Source organism: Protopterus annectens, chromosome 15.part0 (genome assembly GCF_019279795.1).
Source record: "Protopterus annectens isolate FY-2018-M chromosome 15.part0, PAN1.0, whole genome shotgun sequence".
Taxonomy (NCBI): Eukaryota; Metazoa; Chordata; order Ceratodontiformes; family Protopteridae; genus Protopterus; species Protopterus annectens.
In genome coordinates this window covers 279,957,855-279,972,487 of record NC_056749.1, presented here as the reverse complement: position 1 = coordinate 279,972,487, position 14,633 = coordinate 279,957,855, and the positions used below count along the sequence as shown (strand labels likewise).

The window sequence follows — 14,633 nt, the reverse complement described above, 5'->3', positions numbered from 1 at the left end:
AAAGTAATTTCTGAGTCTGACCATATGGGGTCTGGCATCTTGAAGTAATTCTGATTGTTTAGTCTGCCTCTAGGTATCCCACAATGCAGTGCTTGTCTGTAAAACAAAATTTACATCACTCGGGTTTCTTTCTTCCTAAAGCTCCTATCACTGCATTGATTTTACACGCATACACTGCTGTCTTTCAGTTAGTTTTAAGTAAAATGTCATGCTGTTCAATAACTACTTAAAGCACAAACAGTGGAAATGCCACAGAACAGACTTTCAAAGTACTTTTTACTGCTGCTTTTTAGAATGGCAAAACTGTAGTCTTTTGTGAAGGCTGAATTGTACTGCTTGGACTCTTCTCCCATCCCCTTTCACACCTAACTTCCTTAACTGTCAAAGTGTTAAGGGTAATTTGAGCAGTTACCTGCTGTGATTGACAGCTTACAGCAGGAGACTTGACTCGTACTGTTTCCTTGTTCTAGCGTTTACTTTCTGTGTGGGTAGGGGGAATAACTGTGGAGCTGTGATATCACATTGTGAGTGGGTTCTTAGGACGGTAGTGGTGATGTCAGTTTGGGGAGGGAAATGGCCAGAACACTACCTGTATTCAGTGGCCTTGATGGACATCGGTGAATTGGAGACTGCAGCAAACTTTTCCAGGGTGGGACCAAAGTTTTTTGAAAGGGAAACCACCACAGTACAGTAAGGTACTGTTGTAGTGGAGAGAAACAGTCAATTTAAAATATTTTAAATGCTGTACTGTTGTTTATTCATAGCAGGGACAGTAAATAGGGAGAAAAAAGACAGAGAAGGTGAGCATTTAATAATAGAATCCCATTGTTGTCCTTTAAGAAGAGGTTGAAAGAATATACTGAACTATGTAAGGAGGACCCCAACGTCATACAGACGATATGTTTGGTAATACAGAGCCAGCTGTCCTGTAAAGTGAAGTGAAATGCACTCCAGAAAGCCTTGGTAATATTAAGGCCGCATGGAGTGATAGAATTACATCTGAATTGCTTAAAATCCTGCAAAATTATACTGTTCCAGATTTGCTGGAAAATTCAAAGCAGCACTGTAAAACATGACCGTGTCCTTTAGGTTAAAACGTTCAGTTTGTACTCCAGTCCCATAAAAGGGCAATGCTATAGAGTGCTGAAATTTTCAGACAGCTGCACTTGTTTCAAGTGCTGTTAAGGTGATTCTCAAGATCCTTCCAGCAAGACTGCAGCAATACATGCACTGTGAACTGTCAGATGTACAGGCTGGTTTTAGAAGGAGCAGAGGTACTAGAAATAAAATTGTCAATATCTGCTGGATAATGTTAAAAGCAACCAGAAAAAAAATATTTCTACTTTATTAATTATTGTAAAGCCTTTGACTGTGTGGGCCATAACATTCTACTGGAAGTTCTTAGAAAAATGAGAATATTGGGTTACTTTAGTTGCCCTCTGAGGAATCTGTGTACAGAACAAGAAGCAACAGTTAGAACTGAATATAGAATAAATGACTTGCTAAAAATAGGGTATGACAAGGTATAGAATAAATGACTTGTTAAAAATAGGATATGATAAGATATATTGTCACCGCACTTAGTTTTATATGCATGAATATATCACTCAGAGTACTTGGTTAGATAAATCAGATGTTGGAATCAAAATTGTTAGGAGAAATATTAACAACTACATATATGCAGGTATTACTACTTGAATGGATGGAAGTGAGAAGAAGATGAAAAGCCCGTTGATGAAGGTGAGGGTTGAAAGTGCAAAAACTGGCTTGCTGCTGAAAATCAGGAAAACTAAAATTGTTATCTAAACCTCTCAGCTTATTGCAGATAGATTAGGAAGCTGAGCCAATGACAGATTTTATTTTCCTAGGCTCAAAAATGTCTGCAGATGGTGACTGCTGCCTTGAAACTAAAGGATGCTTGCTTTTTGGAAGGAAAGCTATGTCAAATCTGGATGAGATTTTAAAGAGCAAAGGCATCACATCGTCAACAAAGATTTATATAGTCAAACGTGTGTTTTCCTGTAATAATTTATGGCTGTGACAGATGAACTGTAAATATGGATGTTGGACAGAAAATCATTGCTTTTGAACTGTGGTGTTGGAGGAAATTTGTGAGAATTCTATGAACTGCATGAAGTCCAGTTCAGTCAATACTTAAATAAATCCAGACAGTTCACTGGAAGACGTGATGATAAAAGTAAAACTCCTGTTCTGACCACATAACAAGACAACAATATACTAACCTCGAAAAAGGGCATAGCAAAATAAATTTAAAATGGGTGGCGAAAGCCAAACACATTCTGGCTAGGCTTATAAATGCCCTAGGGCAGATAGCCTAGTATGAACCTATGAACCTATTACTACTTGAATGGATGGAAGTGAGAAGAAGTTGAAAAGCCCGTTGATGAAGGTGAGGGTTGAAAGTGCAAAAACTGTCTTGCTGCTGAAAATCAGGAAAACTAAAATTGTTATCTAAACCTCTCAGCTTATTGCAGATAGATTAGGAAGCTGAGTCAATGACAGATTTTATTTTCCTAGGCTCAAAAATGTCTGCAGATGGTGACTGCTGCCACGAAACTAAAGGATGCTTGCTTTTTGGAAGGAAAGCTATGTCAAATCTGGATGAGATTTTAAAGAGCAAAGCCATCACATCGTCAACAAAGATTTATATAGTCAAACGTGTGTTTTCCTGTAATAATTTATGGCTGTGAGAGATGAACTGTAAATATGGATGTTGGACAGAAAATCATTGCTTTTGAACTGTGGTGTTGGAGGAAATTGTGAGAATTCTATGAACTGCATGAAGTCCATTTCAGTCAATACTTAAATAAATCCAGACAGTTCACTGGAAGACGTGATGATAAAAGTAAAACTCATATTCTGACCACATAACAAGACAACAATATTCACTAGGTAAGACATTGATGCTAGGAAAGATCAAAAGCAAAAGATGGGTGGGGTGGTTGCAGAGGCTAAGGTGGATGGACAGCATTACTAAGGTAATGAATATGAATTTGCAGTACTTGACAGATAGGCCTGATGGTTACAAAGAACCTTAACTGACTAAACAGTGACAAATTTAACATTGTTGCCCACAAATCTTGATTTGGGATCTCATTCTCCTAGTTGTTACCATTCTCTATACTTTATCAGGTCAGTCATATTTTTAAATTTTCCTTTCAGGCATTGAGCATGCCTAACCATTACTTTGTGTTGCAAAACTCATTTCTTCATCTTGCCCCTTTTTACATAAAAATTCTTACTATAATATACGAGTGCTATTTCATCTGGCAGATTTTTATCTGCCTTGCTACTTTTAGTTTTTATTCTGTAATACACTCCTATAGCTTTGTTAGCACTTTGCCCAACCTTCCTGTTTCTTTTGAAAAAATGTGTATTTTTATTTTGCCTCAACTTGAAAAATGTGTATTTGATTTTTGTCTGCTAGTAGCTGCCCTTGGCTACTACCTAGTGCCTGTCCTCGCTAATTAGTAGCCCTTCTCCACAGAACCTGCTCCATTAACTCTTGAGACGGTAAGGAGATCAAAGCATCCCTGTGCAGTTTTGGCGAAGGAATGAGGTTTAAGAGAAGGCAGGAATTGCACGAGTTATGTAACTTTGGATTGACAATGACTGTATTTAAAATTATATGTGATGTATGTTTGTAACTGAGAATGTCAATATGATTTGTTTTTAATTATATAAAAGTATAATTGCCTGTGTTGTAAGTGATTTAATAAAAATGATTTTGCAAAGTAAAAAAAATAAAATAAAGCATCCCAGTGCAGCATCATACTGCCTAGGGAGTATTTTTTTAATTATGCATTCCTGACTGAATGCACATGGAAAAGACTGCTCATGATGACACATGCAGAGGCTGTCTGTGCTGCCCTGCTCCTCACTCCATAAGGAGCTTGATAAGGATCATGCTCCACCCACTCCCAGGAAGCATTAATCACTATTTTCCCCTGTCTCAAGCAGAGAGAAAAACATACTGTTGTACCTATATGTCTACCACTTCCATCTTCCCCCAAGATGGCACTGCTATCCTACCCGCCAGTGCCATGAAGCACCCAAGCCGAGAACTGAACTCTGATTTCCTGGATCATAATCAGGACTTTATCTGTACATCACCAGAGAGATAAAGAAATATGTGTATTAAACGTCCACCACAGTGACAAAAAATGTGATAACTATCAGGGCCAGTGTTAGCATTTTTGGCCCCTAAGCAAATGTCAGGTTGAGGTCCCCCTAGGCGCTTTCAGTCTAAGTATCAACCTGTCACTGTCTCCCCTCTTAAGCAACCTTTTATTTCATACTGCAAACTTTTAGGAGTAGTTAGCACTGACTGACCTGTAGCTACAATGGTCTTACATTACAACAGGCCTAGGTACCGCACTATGTATGCCCATTTCACAAAGAGACAATCACAGTTACTGTCATTTAGTTGCAACAGTGATACATTGCAACACCTCTGTGTACAGGGCTTGACTTTGTTGAAAGGGTGCCCTAGGCACTGCCTACTGTTTCAGCCCCAGCTCCCCCCACACACACATCCTCCAGTTCTCCCCCCTTACCATGCACATTATTTTTTTCTTCCTTTTCTCACGTTTTGCCTTATTCTTCAGCTTTTTCAAGAGGCTTTCTGTATGCTGTGATGTGCATTTTATTGTTTTTTTCTTTTTACACAGTCTTTTCATCAAACGATTACTTGAACAGAAATTACGATTAAGGAGCGAAATTCAGTGTTGCTGTTCAGCTTTACTTTTCCTTGCATCCTTTCAACACACCTTTCCTCACCAAGACAGCACAGTAATAACCATTTAAAAAATAACTCAATTAAGCTGGTACCCCAAGAAGTCATAGGGGTTATAGATGTTTTGTGATGCATTTTAGAGCAGTTTTTCATCCTTTTAATCCAATGGTGGCCTAAACAAAAGTCATGAGGTAGAAAAGAATTTCAAGTTTTTTTTTTCCTTTCAAAGAAGATCTAAGTTGTGCCCAAGGGCTTAATCTTCAAAGCTGACAAAATAGTAGCTCGTGAGAGTACTCAGCCTCTGGTCTTGTCTGAGAAGTCTGCCTGCCTCCCTAACCCCCCAAAAAGACTATGCATCCCTCTGGTGTTAGACTGAGATGAAAGCAATGGCTCATATTGCCACAGTTATGTGTTTCAAGTAATTGCTAACATACATATACATAGCATGCTTCCTCACTTCTCACCCATAACCTCCAAGTGCAGCCACTTCTATAAGTGCTTGATGTATGATTGTGAGGAAAGTAAAAAAAATAACAACCATGTGTTCCATTTTGTTGTAGCAAGACAGTGCACTGCCCCCTACTCAAGCTATAGTAACCTTCTTTGTACACCTCTGATGTCTTTGAAAAAAGGAAAGGAAACAATGGCCACACTGTCCCCAGCCGAAACACAGGCTACCTACTGCGCACACCTCTAATGTTTGACTGTGATGAAAATTAAAGTAGTAATAACCACACAATCCCCAGCACCCCCAACACTTACACACACAACCTACAGCAACGTTCTGTACACACACACATCAGTAGGGCTGGTTTTAGAATGGGTGCAGTGGAGAGCAGAAGCCATTATCAGCTTTATCATAATAGGGTTGTATCTCAGCCCTGTTCAGGTTAAATAGTGTGTTCAGAGATTAAGTACATTTTTGACTCCTAATTTTTCCCCAGTCAGCAGCAGTTTTAGTGGGACCCCCACACTGTGAAGGATGATTAAGGGAGCCACACTGTATACTTTTATAGAGTCTGTTGAGTGGAGGCCACTAGACTCCTAGCAGATCTAAGTGTCTGAATGCTGTATAATATATTTTATGCCTTACTTTTGAAATGCAGTTACTTGCCCGCACACACACACACACAGACACAGACACAGACACACACACACCAGCCATAACAGTACTAGTTTTGTACTTATTTCAGCAAATAACAATACATTGATCTGGTGTGGCATTTCCAGTGTTGCACAGTGACTGCTGTTATGCATAACCAAGCAGAAGCAGGGTTAAGTCATTTTTATTTGCCTAATTATGGAGTAATGCATACTTGTCAGCGTCCTTGATTTCAGAGGCCTTTCCTGATTTTGACTCATAATTTTGCTCTGTCCTTTGTAAAAAGTTTGATTTGCTGGTAAATCATTCAGGATTACAGTCAATAAATCCAGACATCAGAGTTTTATACTTCTTATCCAAAAATGCATGTTGATGTAAAAGGTGTTATTTTACAATTTTTTTAACTGAATTAGAGAAATATGTAAAACATGTTCCTGATTTTGAGACTGAAAAGAGAAAACCATCCTGCAATGAGATCAGTCACTGTGGGCTGCTGATCTCGCTAGTGCTTACCCAATGAGATCAGTCACTGTGGGCTGCTGATCTCGCTAGTGCTTACCCAATGAGATCAGTCACTGTGGGCTGCTGATCTCGCTAGTGCTTACCTTGCTCGTGTTCATTATCAGCTTTACTCAAACACGGTCTTGTCACAACCCAAGTCCGGTTAAAGAGCATAATCAGGATATTAATACATTTTCCCCTCATTTTCCACAATCAACAGCAGCTTTTGTGTGCCCCCACACAGCTGTGGGTGATTAAGGGGGCTCCTTGCAGTTACAGGTATCACAAGTACTTAAAGCTGGCTATTTTTGTTCGTTTCAGTGGAGAATGTCCACCAACACGGTTTAGCTAAACGAGGAGCACTATGTCAATGGTAAACTGTCTAATGGAATTGTGAAGTCTGTTACTTGATAAAACATTGTTTCTATAACTAGAGATACCTTTCAATTTTAAAGGAGAATTAAATAAAAGTTATTACCACCCTCTTGGTTTATTAAGTATATAAGATTGCCATACTATTTTTTGTTGGTTTAATGGACATTCTACAAAATATCAAGCTAAGATAACTTGCAGTAGTTGGGGGGGCTCCCAGCGACCGTAGGGTTTGCTGGTGCCTAAAGCCGGCTATAATTATTGATGCTTTTGTTCAGCTTCTGAACTTTTCTGTAATTGACCTGTGGAGGATATATATTTATGAGCCAGATTGCTTTGTTTTTATGCCTAAAATATACCTACCTAACACTAGCTTCAGATGATGTAATATCATCCAGCTCCTACTTTTTAAACACCATACCTGTCATAGCCTTTTCGTATTCAGTTGATCAGAGCTGAAAACATTTCCCAAGTACCTGGTTTATCAGTTTAGTTTTTATTTTCTTTTGGTTTTCTTACTGTGAATAAAACATGCATGGATGTTTTTAAGTATAAATATTTTGAAGACTAGAGACTTGTTTTTTATACTGTTCTCATTAATATTTATTTAATATTGTAGAGGTTAGCTAATCCCATTTCGTTGGATGTGTTGTCCTTGTTTTTCTGAATATTCTTAACCTTTTTGTCCCTTCTGTGTTTTAATCCACAGTTCTCCTCTTCCTACTGTAATGATTTAAATTGTTGCAATATTAGTGTACCCCTAATTTATCTGTTTCTAGGGACGTTCTCTGATTTTCTAGTCCTTACAAAACTACTCTGTCATTTTGACCCTTCCCCTCTTTCTTCCGGTTACACCTGACCTCTGACCCCTGCTTCTGGTTCTTCATTATCTTCTATATCTCTATCTCTTTATTCTGTCCATCACTTTCAAGACACTCAATTTCTTTGTAGTCTCCCCCTTTTTCTTCCGAGTCTGACATCTCTTGTGGGCATTCTTCATGTTTATGACCCTATTTCATGAAAAATAAGTAATCTATTTTCATTAATGAACCATTCTTGCACAGGAGCAAACATTCTGCTGACTCTGTGTTTTGTAACTTTGCAGTGTTTGAAATGACCACATCTCCCACACTTAGTGATAGTGTTAGGGCTGTCGGGGCTAAATCTGTCATGACTGATGTACATGACTTAGCAATTTACGCATGTTGTGTCCTTAATCACCCCCCCATTCATGCAGTTCACACTCAAGATGCGCCACTAAGTTGTACCTTTGTTGTAACCAGTTTCAAGTCCTATTTTGTGTGCTTATTCCTCATTTTTCTTACTAAGATACTTGTATATCTTCATGGTTTAGACAGTAAGATAAATACAAATGTAGACCATTACTCCTTATCTAGTCTTCAATATATCCCAAAAACCTTGAATAGACTTTTCATCTCAAAAGATGCACCAAAGATTACATCCTTCTGTGTGAATCTGTGTAAGTATTGCCCTTGGCTTTAACACTCGCATCACTTTGAGTTAAATGATGCAGTGTGTTTTGAGGAGGGTTTTCATTTATTCCTGATATCACACCTGCCTCCATCAAAAAAACTTGCATTATTCCACCAATTTTCTGCTTCTTAACTTCTTTTCTGTCATTATCCACTCCTGCTGTATTCTTCTGCAGCTTCTTTTCAAGGCCCATATCTGTGTGCTTATATGGTCTGTTTACCCTGTGCCATAGCAGATTCATTATCTACGTTTCAGATAAATTATAGTCTGTCCAGATTTTCAGTGCTGTCATGGACCAGCCACCCTGTCTTTCCTTACTATAACTGCTGCTGGATCACAGAATCTTGTTCTGCATTACTTTGCATCATATCACTTCTTGACTTTTCGCTTTCTAGCAGCTGTTGTTTCATCCTCTTTGCACGATTCAGCGCTGCACCTAGCACTATGCAAGACCTTTTCCACTGAGCTATGATTGAGGATCAGAAACATCCTTGTGCAACTAAAGGCCAGGGTGAATGTCACTGCTACTTTGTCCAGCTTCCATTGAACACATCTTGGATATTCCTAACACAGGCCAGAGGCCTAGTGAGATTTACCTGGTTACCAAAAGTGGAAAAGGGTTACTTCAGACTCTTCATAACCTTTACCAGACTTTTTACCCAAGCTGAATAAAAAAAAAAAAATACCATTAGAACATGGACTCTTAATCAGAAACAGTAGATGCTAATAACTGACAGGAAGCAAAACACTTTCCTAGATACAGCAGGTACCTAGCTGTCAGCATAATGGCCTGGTCTGTCACTTTTCTCCATTTACCAGTTCATGAAAGTATTACTGCAGGTTAGAGTTTTGGGGTGAGTCTTGCTGTTTGATGTGCATAGTGCCTTCACTGCAGCTCATGTATACTTACAACCCATAATATCATGGCTTAAGTGGCACAGTGCATCCCCCAACATTCCTTTTGTTTGGGTCATAAACTTTTTATTAAACCATAGCCCAAAATAAATCTGCTGTATCCCATGGCAACACTACCATATGGAAATTGTAGGGATGCATCCATAGACTTTAATGAATTTACTCCTTCTTTGTGTGACATTTTGTTGTCTATTAAATGTGAGAATATTATCATGGAAGTTGACTGCACACGTTCACATAGTCTTTTTAAGTTTTTCTGCTTTTGATGTGTGTGTGTGTGTGTTTCTGTGACACCCGCGCCCTAGCCCAGCAGTCATGGAGCCTCAGTCCTCACCACTAACACCAGAGAGGGTGTCTCATATATGAGGAAAGGATAACAAATACACACAGTAAAGTGCAATTTCCCTTAAGAGCACACAGAGATCAGTCAGTCCAGGGCTGGTCGCTCCCTTGCTCCCCAGGTCCCCAATAAGACTCCCTACTGGCACAGCTATAGGGTCCAGATCTCAGCCTAGCTGGGCAAGCTAAAATCTCCAGTACCCTCTCTGTCCAACCAGTGCTTCATGTCCCTGCCCAAGTAGCTGACACACACACACACACACACACACACACACACACACACACACACACACACACACACACACACACACACACACACTTTGAGATAAGTTTATACAACCACACAGACACTTCTGTGGAAGGCTGGCACAGGTTCTCCAGCTTTGCCCCTTTTACCCAGACTATACGGTAGTGCCCTGCCACCACCCAGCTAATAATTATCAGCTACTCAAAGGCCCTTAAAAGAGTGTCCAATTATTACTGTGCAATATTATTATCCAATTGGTAGTATGACTAAACTGTCTCAAGGCTTATTACAGTGACCTGGTACAGGATCCTTGTATACATGCAATGTACTCTAGAGCTTAACTTATCTCTACACAAAACCAGCCACAATTAAAAGGTTTTAAAATATTTAATAATAAATAATTAAAACCAGAAGACAATACTTTCTACTACACAGTCAGTGCTAGTCTAAAGTTCAGAGATCACACAGAAATACTTAAAATAAATCAGTAGTGCAGTTCCGACGTCACAGAAAAACACTTAGTCTCATATTTCTAGCTATCTACAAGAAAACACACTTCTAAAATAACTTACTTACATAGAGCAACAGGCAGTGTTGTGAGTTGGATAGTCAGACAAAAATGCTTAATAATCTCTGGCTCTCACTGTTTAAATTGAAACTGCAGTTCTGCTAAAACATTACATCATGTCACGCTTTCCTGGTGTTCCCAGGCTGACAGAAACTGCATTTACATTATTTTACACTTAGAGCAATAAAGAACATTCCATATGTAAATTCTGGTCATTAACTTTAGCCTTAAAACAATAGGCAGGAAGCCTTCATCTAGTTGGACTGGAGCCAACTTATAAACATCAAAGACACTCCTGAAATAATTTTAATTTCAAATGACCAACAAGGAATGCTTGACTTAGCTTTCTTTACAGCAGAGGGCAATGTTGCCACATTGTTTTAATTTCAACATTTCACAGTATTTACAAATGATAGACTTCTGTACCAAATTCTATTTGACTAGGCTGTCAGCCTTCACCCATCTCTACCAGCCCCCCCCTGGAGAACTCAAGCTAGTTTTTGAAGTGTCCCTTGAGAAACGCCACTTGAGAGGGTTAGGTCTATCTGAGTATGCCTACCCCATTCCCTGTCTTGAGAGCCCATCTGCATGCATTGACATTGCTACTCCCACTGCGGTGCTGCACTGACGTATCATATGCTTGCAATCCCAGGCTCCATCTTAGCAATTTATCATTTTGCTGACTGGCTCTGTTTAACCATGTTAGGGGGTTGTGATCTGTTATAACAGTGAATTTCCTTCTGTACAGATAAGGCTGAAGTTTCTGCAGTGCCCACACTATGGCTAGACATTTATTTTCTACAGCTGCATAGCATTCCTCCCTGGGTTGGAGCCTACGACTGAGATAAACCACAGGGTGCTCTTCACCCGCTAAAGAAATCTGGCTAATTACAGGTCCCATCCCATGGTTTGAAGCATCCACCTGCACAACAAATTCTTTGCTGTAATCTGGACTGGCTAACACAGGGGGTCCTCCCAAAGCTTCTTTAAGCTTCTGGAATGCCTACTCGCATGCTGGGGTCCACACTACCTTATCTGGCCTGTTCTTCCTTGTCAGGTCTGTGAGGGGAGCAGCTATGGTACTATAACTGGGGATGAACTTTCTTTAGTACCCTGCTGTCCCTAAAAATGCCCTCACCTACTTTTTAGTAACAGGTGCAGGCCATGCCTGAATGGCTTCCACTTTGGCAGGTTCTGGCCTTATCTTATCACTCTCTATGTCCTAGGTAGGAGATCTCTGCCATACCCACCTGACATTTGCTCAGCTTAATGGTCAACCCTGCCCTCTGTAGATTGCCCAGCACCTCCCTGACATGCTGAAGGTGCTCTGGCCCGGAATGGCTGTAAATGGCAATATCATCTAGATAAGCAAGGGCAACCCCTCCTGCTAGGATATTATTTACCAGCCTCTGGAAAGTCGCTGGGGCATTCTTCATCCCAAAGGGTATCATTGTGAACTCTCATACAAGCCAAAAGGAGTCACAAAGGCTGAATTCTCTCTGGCACTGGGAGTCAAGGGCACCTGCCAGTAACCCATGGTAAGGTCAATGGCTGTAAGATACTTAGCCCCACCCAGCTGCTCTAGGGCCTCATCTGTCCTAGGCATGGGGTAAGCATCAGACTCTGTGTGACTATTTAATTTCCTGTAGTCCACACAGAACCTGGTACTGCCATCCTTCTTTGGCATCAGCACCACTGGGGAGGCCCAGGGACTGTTAGACTCTTGAATCACCCATAGTTCCAACATCTCCTGTACCTCCTCCCTCATGGTCTGTATGACTCTCTCAGGCACCCTATAAGGGGCCTACCTAATGGGCCTTTGGGGTCCTGTATCCCCCTGGTGCTGCACCAGGTGGGGTGCACCCTGGTTTCCCAGTGAACATGTCCCCATATTCCTGCAACACTGCTTGGATTTCTTGAACCTGGGTAGGATATAGCTGCTGGGACATTGCTACCCCTTCCACTGAGGTGTCAGCCAGAGCCTCACTGAGATCATCAGTTCCCAGATCTCCCTCAGACTCCTCCTGCAATCCACTGCAAATGCTGAGCACAAGGGCCTCCCTATTATGGTAAGGTTTCATCATGCTAACATGGTACAATATGTGCCCCTGCTGTATGCCTAGCAGTTCCACCATGTAGTTAACATCACTTACCTTTCTTACCACCTTGTAGGGTCCCTCCCAAGCTGCTTGCAGCTTGTTGTGTCTGACAGAAATGAGAACAATTACCTGCTGCCCCACAGCGTACTCTCTAGCTCGAGTATTCCTGTCATACCACACCTTTTTCTGTTCTTGGGCTTCTGCCAGGTTCTCCTTGGCCAAGCCCATGAGTTCTCTGAGCCTTGTCCTGAGGCTTAGGACGTATGCCACAACAGACAAAATACTCCTGGTGAGACTCGCACTCACCTTCCCACTCATTTCAAATTAAACCTAGAGGTCCCCTCACCCTATGCCCATACAGCAACTCAGAGGGTGAAAAACCTGTGGATTCCTGGAGAACTTCTGTGTAAGCAAACAGATGGGGCAAATATTTGTCTCACTGATCTGCAAATGCTTGTAGCATGGACTTGATTGCAGAGTTTTACCTCTCAACAAGACCATTAGTCTGGGGATGGTGGGGGGTGGTCTTCATGTGCTTCACCCCACAAGACTTCCACAGACAATCCAGCAGGTCTGGCATGAAATTGGCACCTCTGTTAGACTGTATTTCTTTTCGGAAACCTACCCTGTTGAACATTTCTAACAAAGCATTTGCCACCTTCTCTGCCTCAATGGAGGACAAAGCCACTGCCTCAGGGTATCGTGTAGCATAATGCACTACTACTAGGATATACCTTTTCCCTCTGGAACTTTGGGTACTCAGAGGACCCACAGTATCCACAGCTACCCTCACAAATGGCTCCCCTGTCACAGGCAACGGCATCAAATGAGCACTCACCTTGTCTCCTGCCATGCCTACCTTTTGGCACTGCTCACAGGTCCTGCAGTACCCTGTTACATCTCTGGAAATTTCAGGCCAATAGAAGTTTTGCATAATATGCCTCTTTGTACATTTTATGCCCATATGACCTGCAAAGGGAATATCATGGGCTATGGCTAGAAGTGCTAGACGGTAGGCTCTAGGCACTGCCAACTGCTGTACTCTCTCACCTTCTAGCCCTCCCTCACGGGTTCACTCTCTGTATAGTAACCCTTTGTCCCAGTATACAGATTCCCCTTTTCCTTGAGAATCAGGTGCCTCCCTAGCTACCTGCCTCAGGCCTTGCAATGTAGGGTCTGAGAGCTGAGCCTGTCTCAACTCTCTCCTTGTAACCCTTATCAGCTCCTCTTCCACAGGAAGTCTGGCATCCACTGACCGTGGTGCCTCACTGTCAGCCTGGGTACTACTACTCACCTCCACCTTTGCAGTCACTCTGTCCAAGGGACCATCAGTACCCACAAGCAGCTGTGGCTCACCTTCAGTTTCACTGCTACAGAGTAGCTCCCTCCCTGAAGTAACCACCTCAGCAGTCCTGGCTGCCAGTATGCAGTCTGTCTGGGTCTCCCCCAGGCTACCAGACCCCCATGTTTGTCTCCTAGCCTGACTGCTTGTAACTGCATAAGCACATGGTACTGCCTCATCCAAATCCTTCCCTCTCAGGACAACTGCAGGATGGTAGTTTAGTACCCCTGTTATCTCAAGACAACCTACTATTGGCACTTTGTCTTTCCCACTTACTGGCTCCCTCACCTTTGGTTCCCCACCTTGCCTCCGTGGACACCTGTATGCCACATGGCCCCACTGGATGCATTCAAAACATTTAACCCTAGCTCCTGGATGTGTACTTGGACTAATGGCTTCCCCTGCTACTGGCAGATTCTGCTGTGGCAGTCTGTGCTGCCCACCATGGATTTTTTAGACCCATGAGCAGTACTGGGGGTCCCCTTCCTGTGCAGGGCTGCCCTGCTTACCAGGTATAGGTCTCCCTTCTTCCCCAACTCATCTGAAGTAGTACATTGTCCATCAGCTGACCAGATCCTCATGTCCTCAGGCAAAGTGCTAAGGGCTTGTTCCCTCACCAAAAGGTCTGCCAGCCCTTCAAAAGTGGTGACCTGACATCCACTCACCCACCTATGGAAATAAGTGCTCAATTTAGCAACATATTCACAGACACTTTCATCTGCCTTGCGTCTATGCTCACGAAACTTTTTCCTATACGTTTCAGGTGTTAGCTTAAACAGTTCTAAAAGACATTTCTTTACAACAGTATAATCAAAACATGCAACATCAGGCATTTTAGATAATGCAGTTACAGCTTTACCGTTGAGTAAGGGGGTGAGGAACCGTACCCAGAGCCCTT

The 14,633-nt window shown here is 41.7% G+C and overlaps 1 protein-coding gene across 1 annotated transcript in view; it reads left to right on the top strand.

Moving 5' to 3' along the window:
* SLC25A43 (solute carrier family 25 member 43) overlaps positions 1-14,633 on the top strand; it is a 280,959-nt gene that overhangs the window by 226,841 nt on the left and 39,485 nt on the right. The gene's annotated exons all lie outside the window — the stretch shown is intronic.